The following is a 12,119-nucleotide window of genomic DNA, read 5'->3' as shown; positions in this document are numbered from 1 at the left end:
TTTTAGGCACCCGCTGGCTTTGTGGGCAAAATTGACCATCTTCTGTCCACTTTTGGACTTCGTGGCAGGGACCAATCATTCAGGACGCCTCGATGTGTACGCTAGAGAATCATAGCGTGGCCTCCAGGTAAGTGGATATTTTCCTTCTTATCGTACATATTGTTGAGAGTTCTATCGACACTTTTAAATTGATTAGGTATATTACTTTCATATATAATTATTGTGAATGCTTGAAGTACTATATGAACTACGAATGGCTTGATCCCTGTTTAGGGTACGTAGGCAGTCTAACGAGACGTTAGATGCATCCATAAAATATTTGAGACAAAAGCCTTGCTTGGGAAATTGAGTAATGCGAAGGAAATTGGTAAAGGTAAGTTTTAGTTTTATGAATTAGTTAGCTAAATTAGTGTTAATTGGGTCGTCATGGATAATTATCCCTGAAAATAAGTAGTTCAGGAGTAGGGCGTTATTGATTGTACACTTCACACCGTATTGTTTATAATTGAGAATGTTACGACATGGTTGAGTATTAGATTGCATCATGGTATATCAATATGTATATTACTTGCATATAATTATTGGGAATGCTTTCAAGTGCAAATGTGAACTCAGGACACCCAGGTAAGTTCAGGTGAGTTTATGGTATTAGTTGAATCAATTGAGTTATAGCATGACTACAGTTATGTGTTAGGCAACTTCGATATTGTCGTACTAGTTGCCATGAGTTTCACGTGTTATATTGAGATGCATTGAGAGCTCATAAACCTGCACCCCGGTGTTAGTGCTCCCGCCCGTGGCCAGGGCACAGTCCTTCACGTGATGTTCACCTTCCGCACCTTACGCTCACCTTGGATTCAAGGTAGATGCACAGTCCTGTCGTACAAACCACTTTAGGTGGTTCCGACTCGTAGGTGACCCGCGATTATTCGCCCAGTCTTCACGTGATCATAGCACTTGAGCGTATTTATTTACACCCAGTCCTGTCGTACAAACCACTTTAGGTGGTTCCGACTCGTGTGTAGGTATACTTATTGAGATGTTGGCTAGCCAGGATTGATGAGATATGGATAAGTCGTACAGGTCACTATAGGTGACTCCGACTTATATGCTAGCCAGGATTGATGAGATATGGATAAGTCGTACACGTCACTATAGGTGACTCCGACTTATATGCTAGCCATGATTGATGAGATATGGATAAGTCGTACAGGTCACTATAGGTGACTCCGACTTATATACTAGCCAGGATTGATGAGATATGGATAAGTCGTACAGGTCACTATAGGTGACTCTGACTGATATATCACTTTGTATTGATTTAGTTCATTTAGCCTACTTATTAATGTATGGTGGAGTTGATGGCAAACCGTGGTTTTGGTCATTTCTGAGTACGGTTTGGATATATGTATATATGTTGTACTGTCTTATGGAAAACGATACGGGTTTTACATTTAGGGCATTACTTTTAGAGAGGTAATAACTTTGGGAAGCTTCGTTTTATTGCTTACTCACACCTTCTGTTTGGTGCCCTCCAGGTTTTAGCTACTGAGTTTGTATCGATAAGAATCTGTGGCGAATCTTAGTATTGATGGATATTTCTGAGGGTATGATTCTTACCCACACTACTGTACCTTACCTATGCTCTGACATCACGTGTGAAATGGGTTCGCTCCCACTCGTAGCGCACTCTGGTACTTAGACACTTTTAGATTCAAATTCATTTTTTATACATTATCACATTTTATGGCTTCATCACCTTCCAGGTGTCGGCCAGCACAGCTCGATTCAGGGTCCAAGTGGACTTTCTGAGTCGGGGTGTGTCAAAACATTACCAAATTAATTAACAAAACTAATTTATTATCCCAAATACATATTATAATTAATGTAAATATTAATAGTCATCCACATAACATAAATTTATTAATTAAAATCAAATATAAAGTCCTAAAAATCTTATTTCATAAAAAAAAAAATATATATATATACACACACAATTCAACTTCAATCCTCCTCCTCTGGGGCAACAGGACCTCGCTTCGCATCCTGCAGCACATCAAACTTCCACTACTGGAAATGCTTCTTGAAAAGCTCATCCAAATTCCACTGCTTCTCATCGGTTTCATCAACATCCCAATGAACCTACATTAATGCCAATAACAATAAATTAGTAATTTAAAAAATACTACTTTTTTAACAAAAATAATTATACATTATTTAATACAAACTTACCAATAACTCCCCCAGCATGGACTTCTTTAACTCCTCAGGCACCTTTTTCCAAGACTCAAACTCGGCAGAGCATTCCCTTTGCACCAAACCCCCAATTTCAAACTTAAGTTCAACGTACGCATCAGCCATACTTTGTCTTCAAGGTAGGGCGCTTGATTACGTCGATACCTCTCTACTCGCACTACAACTTTCTTTTTGCCAGAACCTTCTCTCGAATTGGCCATTACCTTTGAAACAAAATCTTTGAAAATTAGGGTTCTGACACTGTGTTTATATAGCACTCAGGACACTTTGGGTGATGAACACCTTCGTCGTTCAAACTGCTTTGTTCGTCGCGCAACACGTGTCATAAATGCACAATAAATGGAAGCATGTGAAGGCATTGACCGATTCAGTGAAACTTTGCGCGATGAATATGTGGAAATTTTCGTCACGCAAACATTTGGCGGCAAAAAAAAATTTCCCACGTTTTCTTGAGCAACGAATAATTTCGTTGCATAAATTTTTTTTTTTCCCTCTCCTGACTTTTTTATGCGACGAATATATTTTTTCATCTCACAAGTGCCACTTAGGCGACGAAATTTGTTTCGTCGAGCAAGCCGTTTTCTCTACTAGTGAAACTTGGGTCTAAACTTAAATTGGGCTTGGAATATAAACACTCAAATATTAAATAAATAAATAAACTTAATTATATTTAATTTGGTTTAGTTCAATTTGGTTTGATTTTTAAATCACCGAATCCGAATCAATAACTTTCGGTTCAGTTCGATTTTCGCTTTTTCCAACCCACCCTAACTAGTATATATGATCTTCAACCATAACTTTTGGAGTGCGAAGATCGGTTTGGAAAGTAGAATAGAAGAGATGAGTACTGTGCTACTACTACCTTTCATATCAGATAGGAAAGAAAAGCAAGATTACAGTGACCGAAAGTGAGAGAGAAATATGGAGCTTCCCATTTCCTATCATGCATCCATTGATTTCATTTCACGAAAAGCCAACTACAATGACATAGAAAAGTGTATTAATTGTATGGATTGGAATACCATCAAAGTCGCATAACTAATTTATACTTTAATACTGTTTTGCGTCAACGATATATAATCTTATGATAAATCTACACTTTATAATCTAAGTGATTTAGTTAGACTACACAACAATACATTTTCTAGCATCATGCACTCACACTGAATGAATTTTTAAGGACTGTGGATGTGAAATTAAATAAAGCGAGTTCTTCGCAACTGTAATATTTCACACTAATAACACAACATTAAGTGATATAATATAACGTGTAAATTTCTCACCACTTATCTGTATATTATCTAATTAAGGTGTCACCGGACGATTAACATGTTTTCAGAGTGAGAGTCACCCACTCATGAGCCCAATACACAGATACTCTCATGCCAAATGTGCATCAGCCATTCAGCAGCTAATAAGCTGAGCTCTCGCACAATTCTCGAATACAGCGCAAAATCAACGTGCAGAAGGAGGAGAACAACTTATATTAACATCAAATGTCACATTAAAACAATAACATGGATAAAAAAATTTATACATGTCATTATTTATTCGAATGAAACGCGATGATTGCGATGAATTCATTCCATACACATATTCTTCGCGGAAGGAGGAGTCTGTGGGTAGGACCCTAGAAAGGTCATGCAGAAAATGGAAAAGTGAACGAAAAGCGGTTTTGGTATCGTACTGAGAAAAAGTGAGATGATATTGTGGGCGACGTTGGATTCTTGAATTCATGCAAATGCAAACGCCACAATCACGTACGAATACCACCAACTGATGACATCGCTTTCTGTCACTCCTCACAACCAAAACCGCTTTTTTTTTAGATGATTTTGCAGCTCGACAGAAATTGTTCCATGCGAGCTAAACACAAATTGTTTCATGCGTCTATTAATCCCGATTCCTACCACCTATATATCCTATGCACATAATTGTTTCAATACTTCATTAATTTTATGGATATACACATGTTCCCCACTGTCAAATTTGCTCATCCGTTTATATAATTATTTCTCTCTTTAAAGTTAGATGTTACAACCTATCAAAATAACTGATAAGCTACATAATATGTCGAATTATGTTGGGTAAGAATTGTTGAAATTAATTTGGCTCCTCAATGAATAAGGAGGAGCTCATCTTTAATTCACGACGTCGTTGATTTAGTGAATTTCATTATCATGATCAAATTCATTCATATTATAAGATACTTTGTAAAGATCATCTTTGCAGAAAAATAGTAAAATATGAAATTATTTAGCCATCTAATTGTATAAAAACATATGGACGGATTAGGTAAAAACATTGAGAACCGTTATCTATTTACTACAATTGATTGACTAAACCACCTTTATTTTAATTTTTTGTTTTAATGGGTAAATTTGCCTGAGATTCACGTAGGTTCACATTTGACATGCCTATCCTATGTTAGTTATTAATAATTCTTAAAAAAATGTCAATTCATAGTATTTTTCCAAACGTTGAAGGAGATAACATATAGGCTGAGTGATGTTTTTTTCTTTTAACAAACGATATTATTTACATCAAGATGGAGGAGATGGGCTTAGTCTCACAATAAACTAGCAATAATATGGTTGAAATTCGTTTTTGTGAGAATCGAGCTTAAAATCTCTTACTTACAAGTAAAGTGAAATACCATTTGACCATAATACTAAGTGACATAGGCATTGTGATGTTAGAGGCCTCGTTAATTTACTTTTCTAAAGGTCATTTTCATTTTATAAACATAATTCACTGCATCATACAAACATATTTTCCGATAGGTCATTTTTTGTATTACGCCGAAAATTTGAGGGAGAAAATTTGTGGAGCATTTGGTGAACATATCATCATATGCATTCATATCAACAAATGCCAAAGTAATCTGATGAGTGATGTTGACCCATGTCGAGTGTTATCGACATGTCCTGCCAAATGTTGAAAAGATATTTTTGTAAGGCGTTTCGTCAAACACTTAATAGACACAAAAAAATCCTGTATCAAATTTTCGAAGGGTCTCCAAAGAACTTTCACATGCATTTTTTCTACCTTTTAGACGATCCGGCAACCACCCGGGTTCCTATGTGGAAATTTGGCGAAAATTGGTTTGTTTTTATGAAGTTCTTAACCTCTCAATCGTCCATAATGTTTGGATCTTTAGGTACAATCGAGTTTTCTATATTACCATGCTTAATCATGTTTAGAAATGGTTGAAGTGCTACAATTATATATTTAATTTCACATATTTTTATTAATAAAATTGGTACGAAGGGGAAAGCTGGGGGGGGGGGGGGTTTCTTGGTGTAACGGTTATATTTTTATTACTAAAAAACCCGCAGCAGCTTGACCATTAGCTTTTACTTATCATCAACGGAAATAGTTTAAAACAATGATTATTAACTGGTTTCCAACCATAGAAGGAAATATTTTTCTTTTTCCAATTATTAAAAGTGATTTTATTTGCTTGCCAATAACCTAAGGAATAGCTCTTAATGTGTAGGACATAAGCCTGATATTAGGTTGTTGATTCTAAATTACTTTATTACATAAATTCCATATTTTTCAGCAAACTATAAGACATTTTTTTTAAGTAAAGGCAGACATTATTCAAAATTGACATGATACAAGAAATCAAATTTATATCATCAGATGGCTTAGTAATTCCATATTAGTAAGAATATTCCACGAGTGTACCAAAATAACATGTATTGAAAAGATGAGATATATCTTCTAAATACAAATTACACACAGTACATATATTTGTAAATCTAGCAGGTTTATGTCCATTATTTAATCGATTTTGGAGCATTAACCTGTAGACATTGAAATTTCGGTAAAATAAATGTTAACCAATGTATTAAAATTACAACATTTATTTACTTCACCAACCTCACACACTTACTTCACCTACAACCTCCACTCACTTCACCAAAAAAATGAATGGTGGTGATTCACTCTCAAAGCCTATAAATAGGCTTCTCCATCAAGAGGAAGAGGGAAAACCAATTCACAAATACATTTCTCTACTCCCAAAATGGAAGAGAATACTCCCCACACAAGGGGGACCAAAACCTTGAAGCCTTAAAGTTCTAAGGCTCTCAAGAAAATCCCGAAGGATCAAGAAAGCACTCTTCGTTCTTCGTCAAATCCTCCTTCAAGATCAAGCCCCAAAGGCCCTTGAAGAACTCCCACCAACTCAAGATCAAGCCCCGACGGCCCCTTGAAGAAAGTGTTCATCATTCATCATCCGTTCATCCTAAGATCAAGCCCCAACGGCCCTTTGGATCAACAACCTCAACAAATCCACACATCCGATCGTTCTTCAAGACTAAGCCCAAAAGCCCTTGAAGATCTGCTCATCCATCAACCTTCAAGATCAAGCCCAAAAGCCTTTGAAGAAATCCATACACCCATTCTTCAAGATCAAGCCCAACGCCCCATGAAGATCCATTCATCAACTGTTCATCCTAAGATCAAGCCCCAACGGCCCTTTGGATCAACAACCTCAACAAACCCATACACCCATTCTTCAAGATCAAGCCCAACACCCCTTGAAGATCCGTTCATCAACTGTTCATCCTTAGATCAAGCCCCGACGGCCCTTTGGATCAACAATTCATCCACAAACCTACACCCTACGAAGATAGAATCAGAGGACCAAGTTTGAGAGAGATCGTAACCCCAAAATCATTAAACACAAAAATATTATTTTGTACACATATTCTTGTTTCTTGTTTCAGGAATTTTTCGTGTTCACAAATTTGGCACGCCCAGTGGGACCATCTCTACCTCTCATCTCTGTCTCCGTTCAAGATATTCAAGCACACTCCATGGCTTCAAACAAAGAATAAGTCATGACCATCGGCACTACCTCCATTGAAAAACAGCTGGTTCAGATGAAGGAAACAATTGCAAGGCTGATAAAGACTGCAGATGAGAAAAACTTGCAAACTGCCAGACTCATCAACCGTCTGGAGGCGCAACATGGTGTCATAGTGAAACCAAGCTCTCTTCCAACTAAGAGAACCGAAGAAGGCTTCAACCCAAATGCAGGAACTCATGTCAAAGGCTAGGCATGACTTTGCTTCCTCTTCAAATCTTGGAAAGAAGGTTTCAAACACCGTCAACGACAAAGATCGTGACCTCACCAAAACTCAAAAGAAGTTGAAGGAGCATGTTTACGGAGTTGACAACAACAAAGCCGGACTTGGCTTCACACCAAAATTACCCGTGAAGATTTCAAGCAAAGTGAAGAACGCTAGCGCTCAACACATCAGCGTAAGCATTGAACAAAATCAAGAGGAGCCTAAACCTCTCATTCGAGTGTCAGTCTTCGATAGGCTGAATCATTCAAAACCCAGAATTTTGGCACTTAATCACATTGGTGGGCAAGACCGAACTTCCGTGTTCAAACAGCTTAACAGGCCAACACGCCAAAGCTCTGTTTTTGAAAGGTTGTCAAAACCTAAGAAACAAAGCAACAAGGCTAGCTCTCCTCCGCAACGATCGGCTTTGGAAAAACTTGAAGAAACCAAGAAGCCTTCTAGAAAGAGGAAGACAACGCGAAAGGAAGAAAAGCTCGACAGTCTAGTAGGAAAAGACGACGTTCGAAGCTCGATTCCTTCAAGGATGAAGCGCCAAGCAACCTTGGAGGTTGACACAAAAGGACCATTGAAGGTAAGGAGGCGCATCATCGTCCACACTGGCAAATCTTCATGCCAACAAACCCAAGAGGATGGCACTGAAGATGAAATCCCTAAGAAAGACGTCACTTCTGGCTCTTTCGACTCAAAGTCTTCACCTCGACCGTTGGGGGCATGCTCCAAGTCAAGTGAAATTAAAGGATGGACTCATGTCACTCCGAAGAAACTGCATGAGAAACATATGTCTTCTCCACAAGTGCACCAATCAGAAAGGGGGCAAAACAGGTTTCGCCAACCTCCAAAGCAATATGAAAATTTCAACACAAAGATCGTTCATGCGTGATCTCTTCTTCCTCGAATACTTATTCAATTACTCGGTCAAGGCTCCTTGCTATGAAGATTGTGAGGAGCGTCTCTCCAAGATCCATTTGAAGAAATTAGACAAGCAGCAACCATCTTGTCCACAAGTTTATCACTCGAAAAGGGGGCAAAGCAGCTCTTGTCAACCTCCAGAACAATGTGAAAGTGTTGGATGAAATTTCGACACAAAGATCGTCCATCCCCATCACAATGTGCGACCTCTTCCCAGAAGACTTCTTCAATTACTCGGTCAAGGCTCCTTCCTATGAAGATTGCGAGGAACGCCTCTCCCAGATCGCTTGACAAATCCACAACAACAACCAAAGCTCCTCGTTCGCACGAGCCTAAAAGGTGACAACAAACGCTCCTTGCCTGCACGAGCCTAAAAGGCGATAACAAACGCTCCTTGCCTGCACGAGCTGAAACTGCAAACGGCACCAAACGCTCCTCGCTTGCACGAGCCTAAAAGGCGACAACAAACGCTCCTTGCCTGCATGAGCTGAAACTGCAAACGGCACCAAAAGCTCCTTGTCTGCACGAGTTGAAACTGCAAACGACACCAAAAGCTCCTCGTTCGCACGAGCCTAAAAGGTGACAACCAACGCTCCTTGCCTGCATGAGCTGAAACTGCAAACGGCACCAAAAGCTCCTTGTCTGCACGAGTTGAAACTGCAAACGACACCAAAAGCTCCTCGCTCGCAAGAGCCTAAAAGGTGACAACAAACGCTCCTTGCCTGCACGAGCTGAAACTGCAAATGGCACCAAACGCTCCTCGCTTGCACGAGCCTAAAAGGCGACAACAAACGCTCCTTGCCTGCATGAGCTGAAACTGCAAACAGCACCAAAAGCTCCTTGTCTGCACGAGTTGAAACTGCAAACGACACCAAAAGCTCCTCGTTAGCACGAGCCTAAAAGGTGACAACCAACGCTCCTTGCCTGCATGAGCTGAAACTGCAAACGGCACCAAAAGCTCCTTGTCTGCACGAGTTGAAACTGCAAACGACACCAAAAGCTCCTCGTTCGCACGAGCCTAAAAGGTGACAACAAACGCTCCTTGCTTGCACGAGCTGAAACTGCAAACGGCACCACAAGCTCCTTGCCTGCACGAGCTGAAACTACAAACGACACCAAAAGCTCCTCGTCCGCACGAGCCTAAAAGGCGATAACCAAAAGCTCCTTGCTTGCACGAGCTGAAACTGCAAACGACACCAAAAGCTCCTCGTTCGCACGAGCCTAAAAGGTGACAACCAAACGCTCCTGGCCCGCAAGAGCATAAACTGTGTACGGCAAAATCATCACCAAAATCAACGATTGGAGGAAACCAGAAAATCTTCCAATCGAACTCAAGATCAAGCCTCGATGGCCCTTGAAGAAATCACAAGTCCGATTCAAAATCAAGTGTTCACCACCCTTGAATCAAATTCAACTCCAGATAAAAGGAGTTAAGTTCAGACCTTCGGGGGAGACCAAAAGAATCCTCCAGCCCAGTTCAAGATTAAGCCTGTGGAAAATCAACGATTGGAGGAAACCAGAAAATCTTCCAGTCGAACTCAAGATCAAGCCTCGATGGCCCTTGAAGAAATTTCCAGCCCAATTCAAGATCAAGCCTCGACGGCCCTTGGGTTGACATCTACATTAAGGGACTTCAAAACGCATCTTCTACACGTGACAAGCACATGTCTACAACGCGCCTTGAAGTGGGGGCATTTGTAGACATCGAAATTTCGGTAAAATAAATGTTAACCAATGTATTAAAATTACAATATTTATTTATTTCACCAACCTCACACACTTACTTCACCTTACTTCACCTACAACATCCACTTACTTCACCTACAACCTCCACTCACTTCACCTACAACCTCCACTCACTTCACCAAAAAAATGAATGGTGGTGATTCACTCTCAAAGCCTATAAATAGGCTTCTCCATCAAGAGGAAGAGGGAAAACCAATTCACAAATACATTTCTCTACTCCCAAAATGGAAGAGAATACTCCCCACACAAGGGGGACCAAAACCTTGAAGCCTTAAAGTTCTAAGGCTCTCAAGAAAATCCCGAAGGATCAAGAAAGCACTCTTCGTTCTTCGTCAAATCCTCCTTCAAGATCAAGCCCCAACGGCCCTTGAAGAACTCCCACCAACTCAAGATCAAGCCCCGACGGCCCCTTGAAGAAAGTGTTCATCATTCATCATCCGTTCATCTTAAGATCAAGCCCCAACGGCCCTTTGGATCAACAACCTCAACAAATCCACACATCCGATCGTTCTTCAAGACTAAGCCCAAAAGCCCTTGAAGATCTACTCATCCATCAACCTTCAAGATCAAGCCCAAAAGCCCTTGAAGAAATCCATACACCCATTCTTCAAGATCAAGCCCAGCGCCCCTTGAAGATCCATTCATCAACTGTTCATCCTAAGATCAAGCCCCAACGGCCCTTTGGATCAACAACCTCAACAAACCCATACACCCATTCTTCAAGATCAAGCCCAACGCCCCTTGAAGATCCGTTCATCAACTGTTCATCCTTAGATCAAGCCCCGACGACCCTTTAGATCAACAACTCATCCACAAACCTACACCTTACGAAGATAGAATCAAAGGACCAAATTTGAGAGAGATCGTAACCCCAAAATCATTAAACACAAAAATATTATTTTGTACACGTATTCTTGTTTCTTGTTTCAGGAATTTTTCGTGTTCACATAACCAAGCAAAAGTTTAATCTTAAGTGGAACCTTTAGCTTCCAAATTTTGGATACATAATTATCAATTCCTCGATTTTCTTGTTTGAATTGCATATTAGCAATAGTCTTTATTGTAAGGATACTATTCAGAGAATTCGTTATTTTCATTTTGTTTGGATACATTTCAATTTTAATAGTTTTGATTGTAAAGATACCATTCAGAGAATTTGTTAGTTTCATTGTGTTTGGATTACTAGTTGGAAGTTAGGATTGAGTCTTCACACATTAATTTCATCTTATTGTTCCTTGTCACCAATAGGAATAACATCTTGGGCGACGAAGGGGAAACTATCACGCAAAGGGAAAAACCGTCACTGGAAACATTGGACAGTGAAGACTCCGTCGCTTAATGCTCGTGACGTCAGGCATTGTGCGATAGAGGAAATTCCATCGTCGTGCAAAATGCAGATTGCGAGACGGAAGTCGTGATCGTTGCGCATACTGAGCGACGAAACTGAGTTTCGACCCCCAAACTCTTGTGTGACAATGACACGAGTTCGACCCTCAAAGTCTTGCGCGACGGATGTTCCGTTCGACCCACAAAATTTTAAGCGACGGATATAGAGGTCGTCGCCATGAAATTTTAAAATTAATTTTTTAAATAATCTATTATTTATTTGTAAATCAGTTTTATAAAAAAAAAAAAATTTCCGTTTATGTAAAAGTGAATTTAATGAAATTAAAAATAGAGAATGTAAAGAAGAATATTGAATTGAAAAATTATTGTAAATGTACATACAATGGAAAAAAGTATTTTTAAATTCTAAAACAATTAAAAAAAAAACTAACAAAAGAAGTCTTTGACGTCACAATCGTCGATTGTTGGTGGTGTTGTTGTTGTGTCAGGGGGCTGGGAGATCGTAGCTGCTGCAACCGGGGGGGGAAGGCTAGGAAGATGTAGCTGCTGCTACAGGGGGCTGGGAGGTCATTTATGGAGGTAGTTCAACGTCGGGGAATTGAATGCCAGAGATCTGAAATGCACGACATATTTGGTTCATGAAAATTGTTTAGGCCGCAATCTGAGACTGCTAAGCCTTAATCTGCTCCTTCAAGCCAACCACTTCAGATGTCAGCGTATCAACCCGTTCAATTCCCTGCCTGGAGGATGAGGCAG

The sequence above is a fragment of the Pyrus communis genome, chromosome 16 (assembly GCF_963583255.1).
Source record: "Pyrus communis chromosome 16, drPyrComm1.1, whole genome shotgun sequence".
Taxonomy (NCBI): Eukaryota; Viridiplantae; Streptophyta; class Magnoliopsida; order Rosales; family Rosaceae; genus Pyrus; species Pyrus communis.
This window is presented reverse-complemented; position numbering follows the sequence as displayed.